Below are 13,001 nucleotides of genomic sequence, written 5' to 3' on the forward strand. Positions count from 1 at the left end.
TTCATTGCTCTCCATACAACTTTCTGTCTTACATAGACCTCTGTGTTGGAAGGGTCTGTGCAGCAGCTACTTTCTCGGTGCTTTATTGGCTCGGGAAGCATCTGGGGCCACGAAACTCCAGGACCCGTGTCGGGGGGCCCTGACGGTCCCCCGTGATGAATCTCGGGGCCCTGCGACCTTCGTGACCCCTGAGTTTCCGACGTCCCACTGGCAACTTATTCAATGGAAAATTCATAGGTGGTGAGCGGTCAAGGGGGTCTTTTTCGGCCTCCCGTAACTTATTTGACGGGGCCTCCACAAGCTTTCCTTGGACAATGCATTAATAGGTCATATTTTATTTATTATTCATATTTTTATGATTTCATTGCTTAATATCTACAGTACAGTGCTCAGGAAACACCCTCCGGCAGTTTCATGTACATCCGAGCTCGTAAAATGGCTTAATTTGCAAAAAAATGCAATGTCCACGGAAAGCCTGTGTAGGCCCCGTCAAATAAGTTACAGGTGTCACTTTCTGATGTAGGAATGCATTAATAAGTCATATTTTATTAATACGATTATTTTATTGCATAATACCTACAGTACAGTGCTCAGGAAACACCCTCTGGCAGTTTCATGTACATCCGAGCTCGTAAAATGGCTTAATTTGCAAAAAAATGCAATGTCCACGGAAAGCCTGTGTAGGCCCCGTCAAATAAGTTACATGTGTCACTTTCTGATTTTGGAATGCATTAATAAGTCATATTTTATTAATACGATTATTTTATTGCATAATACCTACAGTACAGTGCTCAGGAAACACCCTCTGGCAGTTTCATGTACATCCGAGCTCGTAAAATGGCTTAATTTGAAAAAAAATGCAATGTCCACGGAAAGCCTGTGTAGGCCCCGTCAAATAAGTTACAAGTGTCACTGTCACTGGATCTCGGCTTCTGGATGAGATATTACGCTGAAACCTTCGTTCCGCAGCTATTTGGGACGCCCTTTGTCTATGGTGCGAAAAGCAAAAAAATCCGCAATATTCAATATTTCACACTTCCCTTTAAGGTGTTAGGGCATCAAATCCACCGGCCGCTTAATAGGCTGGCAACGGGCAGCTTCATAGGTGGTAAATGTCAAAGCTGCGCCCCACCCCCTAGATGATTTTTCCCGCCCCCGAAAACCGCCTGGGCGCCAAGGGGAGGACCGACGGGTCCTGCCAGAGGTGTCCGCTCGGTCCTGGGGCCCCCAGGGTCCCTGCGGGACCTCGATAAAGTCACCATCCGTTTGAATGGGTTTTGATGTAATTTGGTACTCGGCCACAGGATGGCACATTGCTTGCCACAAACAGCCTATTCATCCCCCTTACCTCCTATATGACCACAAACAGCCTATTCATCCCCCTTACCTCCTATATGACCACAAACAGCCTATTCATCCCCCTTACCTCCTATATGACCAAGAACAGCCTATTCATCCCCCTTACCTCCTATATGACCAAAAACAGCCTATTCATCCCCCTTACCTCCTATATGACCAAAAACAGCCTATTCATCCCCCTTACCTCCTATATGACCAAGAACAGCCTATTCATCCCCCTTACCTCCTATATGACCAAAAACAGCCTATTCATCCCCCTTACCACCTATATGACCACGAACAGCCTATTAATTTCCCCCAAAAAATATGCACTGTCCACGGAAAGCCTGTACAGGCCCTGTCAAATAAGTTACAGATGTCACTTTCTGACGTTGGAATTTCGAGTTGGATTTTGGTGAGTTTCACCACTATTGGTGCATGCCCACCTGTAACTTATTTGACGGGGCCTCCACAGGCTTTCCGTGGACAATGCATTAATAGGTCATATTTTATTAATTAGATAATTTTTTTTGAATAAAATCCTCAATAAACACCGTCCAGCAGTTTCATATACATTGTGGCTATTAAAATGGCTTAATTTGCATAAAAATGCAATGCAGCACATGTGCTGCAAATGGACCAATATTCAACCTAAATATGACCAAATCGCAACATATATTTTGTTCATAATCCTGGAAATTTTTATGCTATCATTAAATGCTTAACATTAATAAAAAGCTCATATTTTTAATACCAGATATGCAATAAAATAATAAAATATGACTTATTAATGCATTCCAACATAAGAAAGTGACACCTGTAACTTATTTGACGGGGCCTCCACAGGCTTTCCGTGGACAATGCATTAATAATTCATATTTTATTAATAAAATTATTTTATTGCATAATACCTACAGTACAGTGCTCAGGAAACACCGTCAAGTAATTTCATGTACATTGGAGCTATTAAAATGGCTTAATTTGCATAAAAATGCAACGCAGCACATGTGCTGCAAATGGACCAATATTCAACCTAAATATGACCAAATCGCAACATATATTTTGTTCATAATCCTGGAAATTTTTATGCTATCATTAAATGCTTAACATTAATAAAAAGCTCCTATTTTTTAATACCAGATATGCAATAAAATAATAAAATATGACTTATTAATGCATTCCAACATAAGAAAGTGACACCTGTAACTTATTTGACGGGGCCTCCACAGGCTTTCCGTGGACAATGCATTAATAATTCATATTTTATTAAAAAGATTATTTTATTGCATAATACCTACAGTACAGTGCTCAGGAAACACCGTCAAGTAATTTCATGTACATTGGAGCTATTAAAATGGCTTAATTTGCATAAAAATAAACTGTCCACGGAAAGCCTGCATAGGCCCCGTCAAATAAGTTACCGGTGTCACTTTCTAAGAAAGTGACACCTGTAACTTATTTGACGGGGCCTCCACAGGCTTTCCGTGGACAATGCATTAATAGGTCATATTTTATTAAAAAGATTATTTTATTGCATAATACCTACAGTACTGTGCTCAGTAAACACCGTACAACATTTTCATGTACATTGTAGCTATTAAAATGGCTTAATTTGCATAAAAATGCAACGCAGCACATGTGCTGCAAATGGACCAATATTCAACCTAAATATGACCAAATCGCAACATATATTTTGTTCATAATCCTGGAAATTTTTATGCTATCATTAAATGCTTACCATTAATAAAAAGCTCATATTTTTTAATACCAGATATGCAATAAAATAATAAAATATGACTTATTAATGCATTCCAACATAAGAAAGTGACACCTGTAACTTATTTGACGGGGCCTCCACAGGCTTTCCGTGGACAATGCATTAATAATTCATATTTTATTAATAAAATTATTTTATTGCATAATACCTACAGTACAGTGCTCAGGAAACACCGTCAAGTAATTTCATGTACATTGGAGCTATTAAAATGGCTTAATTTGCATAAAAATGCAACGCAGCACATGTGCTGCAAATGGACCAATATTCAACCTAAATATGACCAAATCGCAACATATATTTTGTTCATAATCCTGGAAATTTTTATGCTATCATTAAATGCTTAACATTAATAAAAAGCTCCTATTTTTTAATACCAGATATGCAATAAAATAATAAAATATGACTTATTAATGCATTCCAACATAAGAAAGTGACACCTGTAACTTATTTGACGGGGCCTCCACAGGCTTTCCGTGGACAATGCATTAATAATTCATATTTTATTAATAAGATTATTTTATTGCATAATACCTACAGTACAGTGCTCAGGAAACACCGTCAAGTAATTTCATGTACATTGGAGCTATTAAAATGGCTTAATTTGCATAAAAATGCAACGCAGCACATGTGCTGCAAATGGACCAATATTCAACCTAAATATGACCAAATCGCAACATAGATTTTGTTCATAATCCTGGAAATTTTTATGCTATCATTAAATGCTTAACATTAATAAAAAGCTCCTATTTTTTAATACCAGATATGCAATAAAATAATAAAATATGACTTATTAATGCATTCCAACATAAGAAAGTGACACCTGTAACTTATTTGACGGGGCCTCCACAGGCTTTCCGTGGACAATGCATTAATAATTCATATTTTATTAATAAGATTATTTTATTGCATAATACCTACAGTACAGTGCTCAGGAAACACCGTCAAGTAATTTCATGTACATTGGAGCTATTAAAATGGCTTAATTTGCATAAAAATGCAACGCAGCACATGTGCTGCAAATGGACCAATATTCAACCTAAATATGACCAAATCGCAACATATATTTTGTTCATAATCCTGGAAATTTTTATGCTATCATTAAATGCTTAACATTAATAAAAAGCTCCTATTTTTTAATACCAGATATGCAATAAAATAATAAAATATGACTTATTAATGCATTCCAACATAAGAAAGTGACACCTGTAACTTATTTGACGGGGCCTCCACAGGCTTTCCGTGGACAATGCATTAATAATTCATATTTTATTAAAAAGATTATTTTATTGCATAATACCTACAGTACAGTGCTCAGGAAACACCGTCAAGTAATTTCATGTACATTGGAGCTATTAAAATGGCTTAATTTGCATAAAAATGCAACGCAGCACATGTGCTGCAAATGGACCAATATTCAACCTAAATATGACCAAATCGCAACATAAATTTTGTTCATAATCCTGGAAATTTTTATGCTATCATTAAATGCTTAACATTAATAAAAAGCTCATATTTTGTAATACCAGATATGCAATAAAATAATAAAATATGACTTATTAATGCATTCCAACATAAGAAAGTGACACCTGTAACTTATTTGACGGGGCCTCCACAGGCTTTCCGTGGACAATGCATTTATAGGTCATATTTTATTAATAAGATTATTTTTTGCATAAAATCTAAAGTACAGTGCTCAGTAAACACCGTACAACAGTTTCATATACATTGTGGCTATTAAAATGGTTTAATTTGCATAAAAATGCAACGCAGCACATGTGCTGCAAATGGACCAATATTCAACCTAAATATGACCAAATCGCAACATATATTTTGTTCATAATCCTGGAAATTTTTATGCTATCATTAAATGCTTAACATTAATAAAAAGCTCATATTTTGTAATACCAGATATGCAATAAAATAATAAAATATGACTTATTAATGCATTCCAACATAAGAAAGTGACACCTGTAACTTATTTGACGGGGCCTCCACAGGCTTTCCGTGGACAATGCATTAATAGGTCATATTTTATTAATAAGATTATTTTTTTGCATAAAATCTAAAGTACTGTGCTCAGTAAACACCGTACAACTGTTTCATGTACATTGTAGCTATTAAAATGGCTTAATTTGCATAAAAATGCAACGCAGCACATGTGCTGCAAATGGACCAATATTCAACCTAAATATGACCAAATCGCAACATATATTTTGTTCATAATCCTGGAAATTTTTATGCTATCATTAAATGCTTAACATTAATAAAAAGCTCATATTTTGTAATACCAGATATGCAATAAAATAATAAAATATGACTTATTAATGCATTCCAACATAAGAAAGTGACACCTGTAACTTATTTGACGGGGCCTCCACAGGCTTTCCGTGGACAATGCATTAATAGGTCATATTTTATTAATAAGATTATTTTTTTGCATAAAATCTAAAGTACTGTGCTCAGCAAACACCGTACAACTGTTTCATGTACATTGTAGCTATTAAAATGGCTTAATTTGCATAAAAATGCAACGCAGCACATGTGCTGCAAATGGACCAATATTCAACCTAAATATGACCAAATCGCAACATATATTTTGTTCATAATCCTGGAAATTTTTATGCTATCATTAAATGCTTAACATTAATAAAAAGCTCATATTTTGTAATACCAGATATGCAATAAAATAATAAAATATGACTTATTAATGCATTCCAACATAAGAAAGTGACACCTGTAACTTCTTTGATGGGGCTTCCACAGGCTTTCCGTGGACAATGCATTAATAGGTCATATTTTATTAATAAGATTATTTTTTTGCATAAAATCTAAAGTACAGTGCTCAGTAAACACCGTACAACTGTTTCATGTACATTGTAGCTAATAAAATGGCTTAATTTGCATACAATGTGACCTGTGCTTTCTCCATTTCTAAACAGGCTATACCAACATATCATATATATTTGGAAAGCTTAGATAATGAGCTTTACATTGATGGTAACCTTTTAAAATTACCATAAAGATTTCCTGAAATATTAACAAAAAGCTATTGTCAAATTTAAGCACTGCATTCAATAAAAACAGCTCTATGTGACCTGTGCTTTCTCCATTTCTAAATAGGCTATACCAACATGTCATTTATTTTTGGAAAGCTTAGATAATGAGCTTTACATTGATGGTAACCTTTTAAAAATACCATAAAGATTTCCTGAAATATTAACAAAAAGCTGCTGTCAAATTTAAGCACTGCATTCAATAAAAACAGCTCTATGTGACCTGTGCTTTCTCCATTTCTAAATAGGCTATACCAACATGTCATATATTTTTGGAAAGCTTAGATAATGAGCTTTACATTTATGGTAACCTTTTAAAAATACCATAAAGATTTCCTGAAATATTAACAAAAAGCTACTGTCAAATTTAAGCACTGCATACAATAAAAACAGCTCTATGTGACCTGTGCTTTCTCCATTTCTAAATAGGCTATACCAACATGTCATATATTTTTGGAAAGCTTAGATAATGAGCTTTACATTGATGGTAACCTTTTAAAAATACCATAAAGATTTCCTGAAATATTAACAAAAAGCTGCTGTTAAATTTAAGCACTGCATTCAATAAAAACAGCTCTATGTGACCTGTGCTTTCTCCATGTCTAAATAGGCTATACCAACATGTCATATATTTTTGGAAAGCTTAGATAATGTGCTTTACATTGATGGTAACCTTTTAAAAATACCATAAAGATTTCCTGAAATATTAACAAAAAGCTACTGTCAAATTTAAGCACTGCATACAATAAAAAAAGCACTATTTGACCTGTGCTTTCTCCATTTCTAAATAGGCTATACACACATATCATATATTTTTGGAAAGCTTAGATAATGAGCTTTACATTGATGGTAACCTTTTAAAAATACCATAAAGATTTCCTGAAATATTAACAAAAAGCTACTGTTAAATTTAAGCACTGCATACAATAAAAAAAGCACTATTTGACCTGTGCTTTCTCCATGTCTAAATAGGCTATACCAACATGTCATATATTTTTGGAAAGCTTAGATAATGTGCTTTACATTGATGGTAACCTTTTAAAAATACCATAAAGATTTCCTGAAATATTAACAAAAAGCTACTGTCAAATTTAAGCACTGCATACAATAAAAAAAGCACTATTTGACCTGTGCTTTCTCCATTTCTAAATAGGCTATACACACATATCATATATTTTTGGAAAGCTTAGATAATGTGCTTTCCATTGATGGTAACCTTTTAAAAATACCATAAAGATTTCCTGAAATATTAACAAAAAGCTACTGTCAAATTTCAGCACTGCATTCAATAAAAACAGCTCTATGTGACCTGTGCTTTCTCCATTTCTAAATAGGCTATACACACATATCATATATTTTTGGAAAGCTTAGATAATGATCTTTACATTGATATTAACCTTTTAAAATTACCATAAAGATTTCCTGAAATATTAACAAAAAGCTACTGTCAAATTTCAGCACTGCATTCAATAAAAACAGCTCTATGTGACCTGTGCTTTCTCCATTTCTAAATAGGCTATACACACATATCATATATTTTTGGAAAGCTTAGATAATGTGCTTTCCATTGATGGTAACCTTTTAAAAATACCATAAAGATTTCCTGAAATATTAACAAAAAGCTACTGTCAAATTTCAGCACTGCATTCAATAAAAACAGCTCTATTTGACCTGTGCTTTCTCCATTTCTAAATAGGCTATACACACATATCATATATTTTTGGAAAGCTTAGATAATGTGCTTTCCATTGATGGTAACCTTTTAAAAATACCATAAAGATTTCCTGAAATATTAACAAAAAGCTACTGTCAAATTTCAGCACGGCATTCAATAAAAACAGCTCTATGTGACCTGTGCTTTCTCCATTTCTAAATAGGCTATACCAACATGTCATATATTTTTGGAAAGCTTAGATAATGACCTTTACATTGATGGTAACCTTTTAAAAATACCATAAAGATTTCCTGAAATATTAACAAAAAGCTACTGTCAAATTTCAGCACTGCATTCAATAAAAACAGCTCTATGTGACCTGTGCTTTCTCCATTTCTAAATAGGCTATACCAACATGTCATATATTTTTGGAAAGCTTAGATAATGACCTTTACATTGATGGTAACCTTTTAAAAATACCATAAAGATTTCCTGAAATATTAACAAAAAGCTACTGTCAAATTTCAGCACTGCATTCAATAAAAACAGCTCTATGTGACCTGTGCTTTCTCCATTTCTAAATAGGCTATACCAACATGTCATATATTTTTGGAAAGCTTAGATAATGACCTTTACATTGATGGTAACCTTTTAAAAATACCATAAAGATTTCCTGAAATATTAACAAAAAGCTGCTGTTAAATTTAAGCACTGCATTCAATAAAAACAGCTCTATGTGACCTGTGCTTTCTCCATTTCTAAATAGGCTATACCAACATATCATATATCTTTGGAAAGCTTAGATAATGATCTTTACATTGATATTAACCTTTTAAAATTACCATAAAGATTTCCTGAAATATTAACAAAAAGCTACTGTCAAATTTCAGCACTGCATTCAATAAAAACAGCTCTATTTGACCTGTGCTTTCTCCATGTCTAAATAGGCTATACCAACATGTCATATATTTTTGGAAAGCTTAGATAATGTGCTTTCCATTGATGGTAACCTTTTAAAAATACCATAAAGATTTCCTGAAATATTAACAAAAAGCTACTGTCAAATTTCAGCACTGCATTCAATAAAAACAGCTCTATGTGACCTGTGCTTTCTCCATTTCTAAATAGGCTATACACACATATCATATATTTTTGGAAAGCTTAGATAATGTGCTTTCCATTGATGGTAACCTTTTAAAAATACCATAAAGATTTCCTGAAATATTAACAAAAAGCTACTGTCAAATTTCAGCACTGCATTCAATAAAAACAGCTCTATGTGACCTGTGCTTTCTCCATTTCTAAATAGGCTATACCAACATGTCATATATTTTTGGAAAGCTTAGATAATGACCTTTACATTGATGGTAACCTTTTAAAAATACCATAAAGATTTCCTGAAATATTAACAAAAAGCTACTGTCAAATTTCAGCACTGCATTCAATAAAAACAGCTCTATGTGACCTGTGCTTTCTCCATTTCTAAATAGGCTATACCAACATGTCATATATTTTTGGAAAGCTTAGATAATGACCTTTACATTGATGGTAACCTTTTAAAAATACCATAAAGATTTCCTGAAATATTAACAAAAAGCTACTGTCAAATTTCAGCACTGCATTCAATAAAAACAGCTCTATGTGACCTGTGCTTTCTCCATTTCTAAATAGGCTATACCAACATGTCATATATTTTTGGAAAGCTTAGATAATGACCTTTACATTGATGGTAACCTTTTAAAAATACCATAAAGATTTCCTGAAATATTAACAAAAAGCTACTGTCAAATTTAAGCACTGCATTCAATAAAAACAGCTCTATTTGACCTGTGCTTTCTCCATTTCTAAATAGGCTATACACACATATCATATATTTTTGGAAAGCTTAGATAATGACCTTTACATTGATGGTAACCTTTTAAAAATACCATAAAGATTTCCTGAAATATTAACAAAAAGCTACTGTCAAATTTCAGCACTGCATTCAATAAAAACAGCTCTATTTGACCTGTGCTTTCTCCATTTCTAAATAGGCTATACCGACATGTCATATATTTTTGGAAAGCTTAGATAATGACCTTTACATTGATGGTAACCTTTTAAAAATACCATAAAGATTTCCTGAAATATTAACAAAAAGCTACTGTCAAATTTCAGCACTGCATTCAATAAAAACAGCTCTATGTGACCTTTGCTTTCTCCATTTCTAAATAGGCTATACCAACATGTCATATATTTTTGGAAAGCTTAGATAATGTGCTTTCCATTGATGGTAACCTTTTAAAAATACCATAAAGATTTCCTGAAATATTAACAAAAAGCTACTGTCAAATTTAAGCACTGCATTCAATAAAAACAGCTCTATTTGACCTGTGCTTTCTCCATTTCTAAATAGGCTATACACACATATCATATATTTTTGGAAAGCTTAGATAATGACCTTTACATTGATGGTAACCTTTTAAAAATACCATAAAGATTTCCTGAAATATTAACAAAAAGCTACTGTCAAATTTAAGCACGGCATTCAATAAAAACAGCTCTATTTGACCTGTGCTTTCTCCATTTCTAAATAGGCTATACCAACATGTCATATATTTTTGGAAAGCTTAGATAATGATCTTTACATTGATGGTAACCTTTTAAAAATACCATAAAGATTTCCTGAAATATTAACAAAAAGCTACTGTCAAATTTAAGCACGGCATTCAATAAAAACAGCTCTATTTGACCTGTGCTTTCTCCATTTCTAAATAGGCTATACCAACATGTCATATATTTTTGGAAAGCTTAGATAATGACCTTTACATTGATGGTAACCTTTTAAAAATACCATAAAGATTTCCTGAAATATTAACAAAAAGCTACTGTCAAATTTCAGCACTGCATTCAATAAAAACAGCTCTATGTGACCTGTGCTTTCTCCATTTCTAAATAGGCTATACCAACATGTCATATATTTTTGGAAAGCTTAGATAATGATCTTTACATTGATGGTAACCTTTTAAAATTACCATAAAGATTTCCTGAAATATTAACAAAAAGCTACTGTCAAATTTAAGCACTGCATTCAATAAAAACAGCTCTATTTGACCTGTGCTTTCTCCATTTCTAAATAGGCTATACACACATATCATATATTTTTGGAAAGCTTAGATAATGTGCTTTCCATTGATGGTAACCTTTTAAAAATACCATAAAGATTTCCTGAAATATTAACAAAAAGCTACTGTCAAATTTCAGCACTGCATTCAATAAAAACAGCTCTATGTGACCTGTGCTTTCTCCATTTCTAAATAGGCTATACACACATATCATATATCTTTGGAAAGCTTAGATAATGAGCTTTACATTGCTGGTAACCTTTTAAAATTACCATAAAGATTTCCTGAAATATTAACAAAAAGCTACTGTCAAATTTCAGCACTGCATTCAATAAAAACAGCTCTATTTGACCTGTGCTTTCTCCATTTCTAAATAGGCTATACCAACATGTCATATATTTTTGGAAAGCTTAGATAATGACCTTTACATTGATGGTAACCTTTTAAAAATACCATAAAGATTTCCTGAAATATTAACAAAAAGCTACTGTCAAATTTCAGCACTGCATTCAATAAAAACAGCTCTATGTGACCTGTGCTTTCTCCATTTCTAAATAGGCTATACACACATATCATATATTTTTGGAAAGCTTAGATAATGTGCTTTCCATTGATGGTAACCTTTTAAAAATACCATAAAGATTTCCTGAAATATTAACAAAAAGCTACTGTCAAATTTCAGCACTGCATTCAATAAAAACAGCTCTATTTGACCTGTGCTTTCTCCATGTCTAAATAGGCTATACCAACATGTCATATATTTTTGGAAAGCTTAGATAATGACCTTTACATTGATGGTAACCTTTTAAAAATACCATAAAGATTTCCTGAAATATTAACAAAAAGCTACTGTCAAATTTCAGCACTGCATTCAATAAAAACAGCTCTATTTGACCTGTGCTTTCTCCATTTCTAAATAGGCTATACACACATATCATATATTTTTGGAAAGCTTAGATAATGACCTTTACATTGATGGTAACCTTTTAAAAATACCATAAAGATTTCCTGAAATATTAACAAAAAGCTACTGTTAAATTTAAGCACTGCATTCAATAAAAACAGCTCTATGTGACCTGTGCTTTCTCCATTTCTAAATAGGCTATACCAACATGTCATATATTTTTGGAAAGCTTAGATAATGACCTTTACATTGATGGTAACCTTTTAAAAATACCATAAAGATTTCCTGAAATATTAACAAAAAGCTACTGTCAAATTTCAGCACTGCATTCAATAAAAACAGCTCTATGTGACCTGTGCTTTCTCCATTTCTAAATAGGCTATACACACATATCATATATTTTTGGAAAGCTTAGATAATGACCTTTACATTGATGGTAACCTTTTAAAATTACCATAAAGATTTCCTGAAATATTAACAAAAAGCTACTGTTAAATTTAAGCACTGCATTCAATAAAAACAGCTCTATGTGACCTGTGCTTTCTCCATTTCTAAATAGGCTATACCAACATGTCATATATTTTTGGAAAGCTTAGATAATGACCTTTACATTGATGGTAACCTTTTAAAAATACCATAAAGATTTCCTGAAATATTAACAAAAAGCTACTGTCAAATTTCAGCACTGAATTCAATAAAAACAGCTCTATTTGACCTGTGCTTTCTCCATGTCTAAATAGGCTATACCAACATGTCATATATTTTTGGAAAGCTTAGATAATGACCTTTACATTGATGGTAACCTTTTAAAAATACCATAAAGATTTCCTGAAATATTAACAAAAAGCTACTGTCAAATTTAAGCACTGCATTCAATAAAAACAGCTCTATGTGACCTGTGCTTTCTCCATTTCTAAATAGGCTATACACACATATCATATATTTTTGGAAAGCTTAGATAATGAGCTTTACATTGATTGTAACCTTTTAAAATTACCATAAAGATTTCCTGAAATATTAACAAAAAGCTACTGTCAAATTTGCATTAATTAAAAACAGCTTTATATAACCTAAATATGGCCAAATCGCAACATATATTTTGTTCATAATCCTGGAAATGTTTATGCTATCATTAAATGCTTAACATTAATAAAAAGCTCATATTTTGTAA

The sequence above is a fragment of the Barbus barbus genome, assembly GCF_936440315.1.
Source record: "Barbus barbus genome assembly, chromosome: 5".
Taxonomy (NCBI): domain Eukaryota; kingdom Metazoa; phylum Chordata; class Actinopteri; order Cypriniformes; family Cyprinidae; genus Barbus; species Barbus barbus.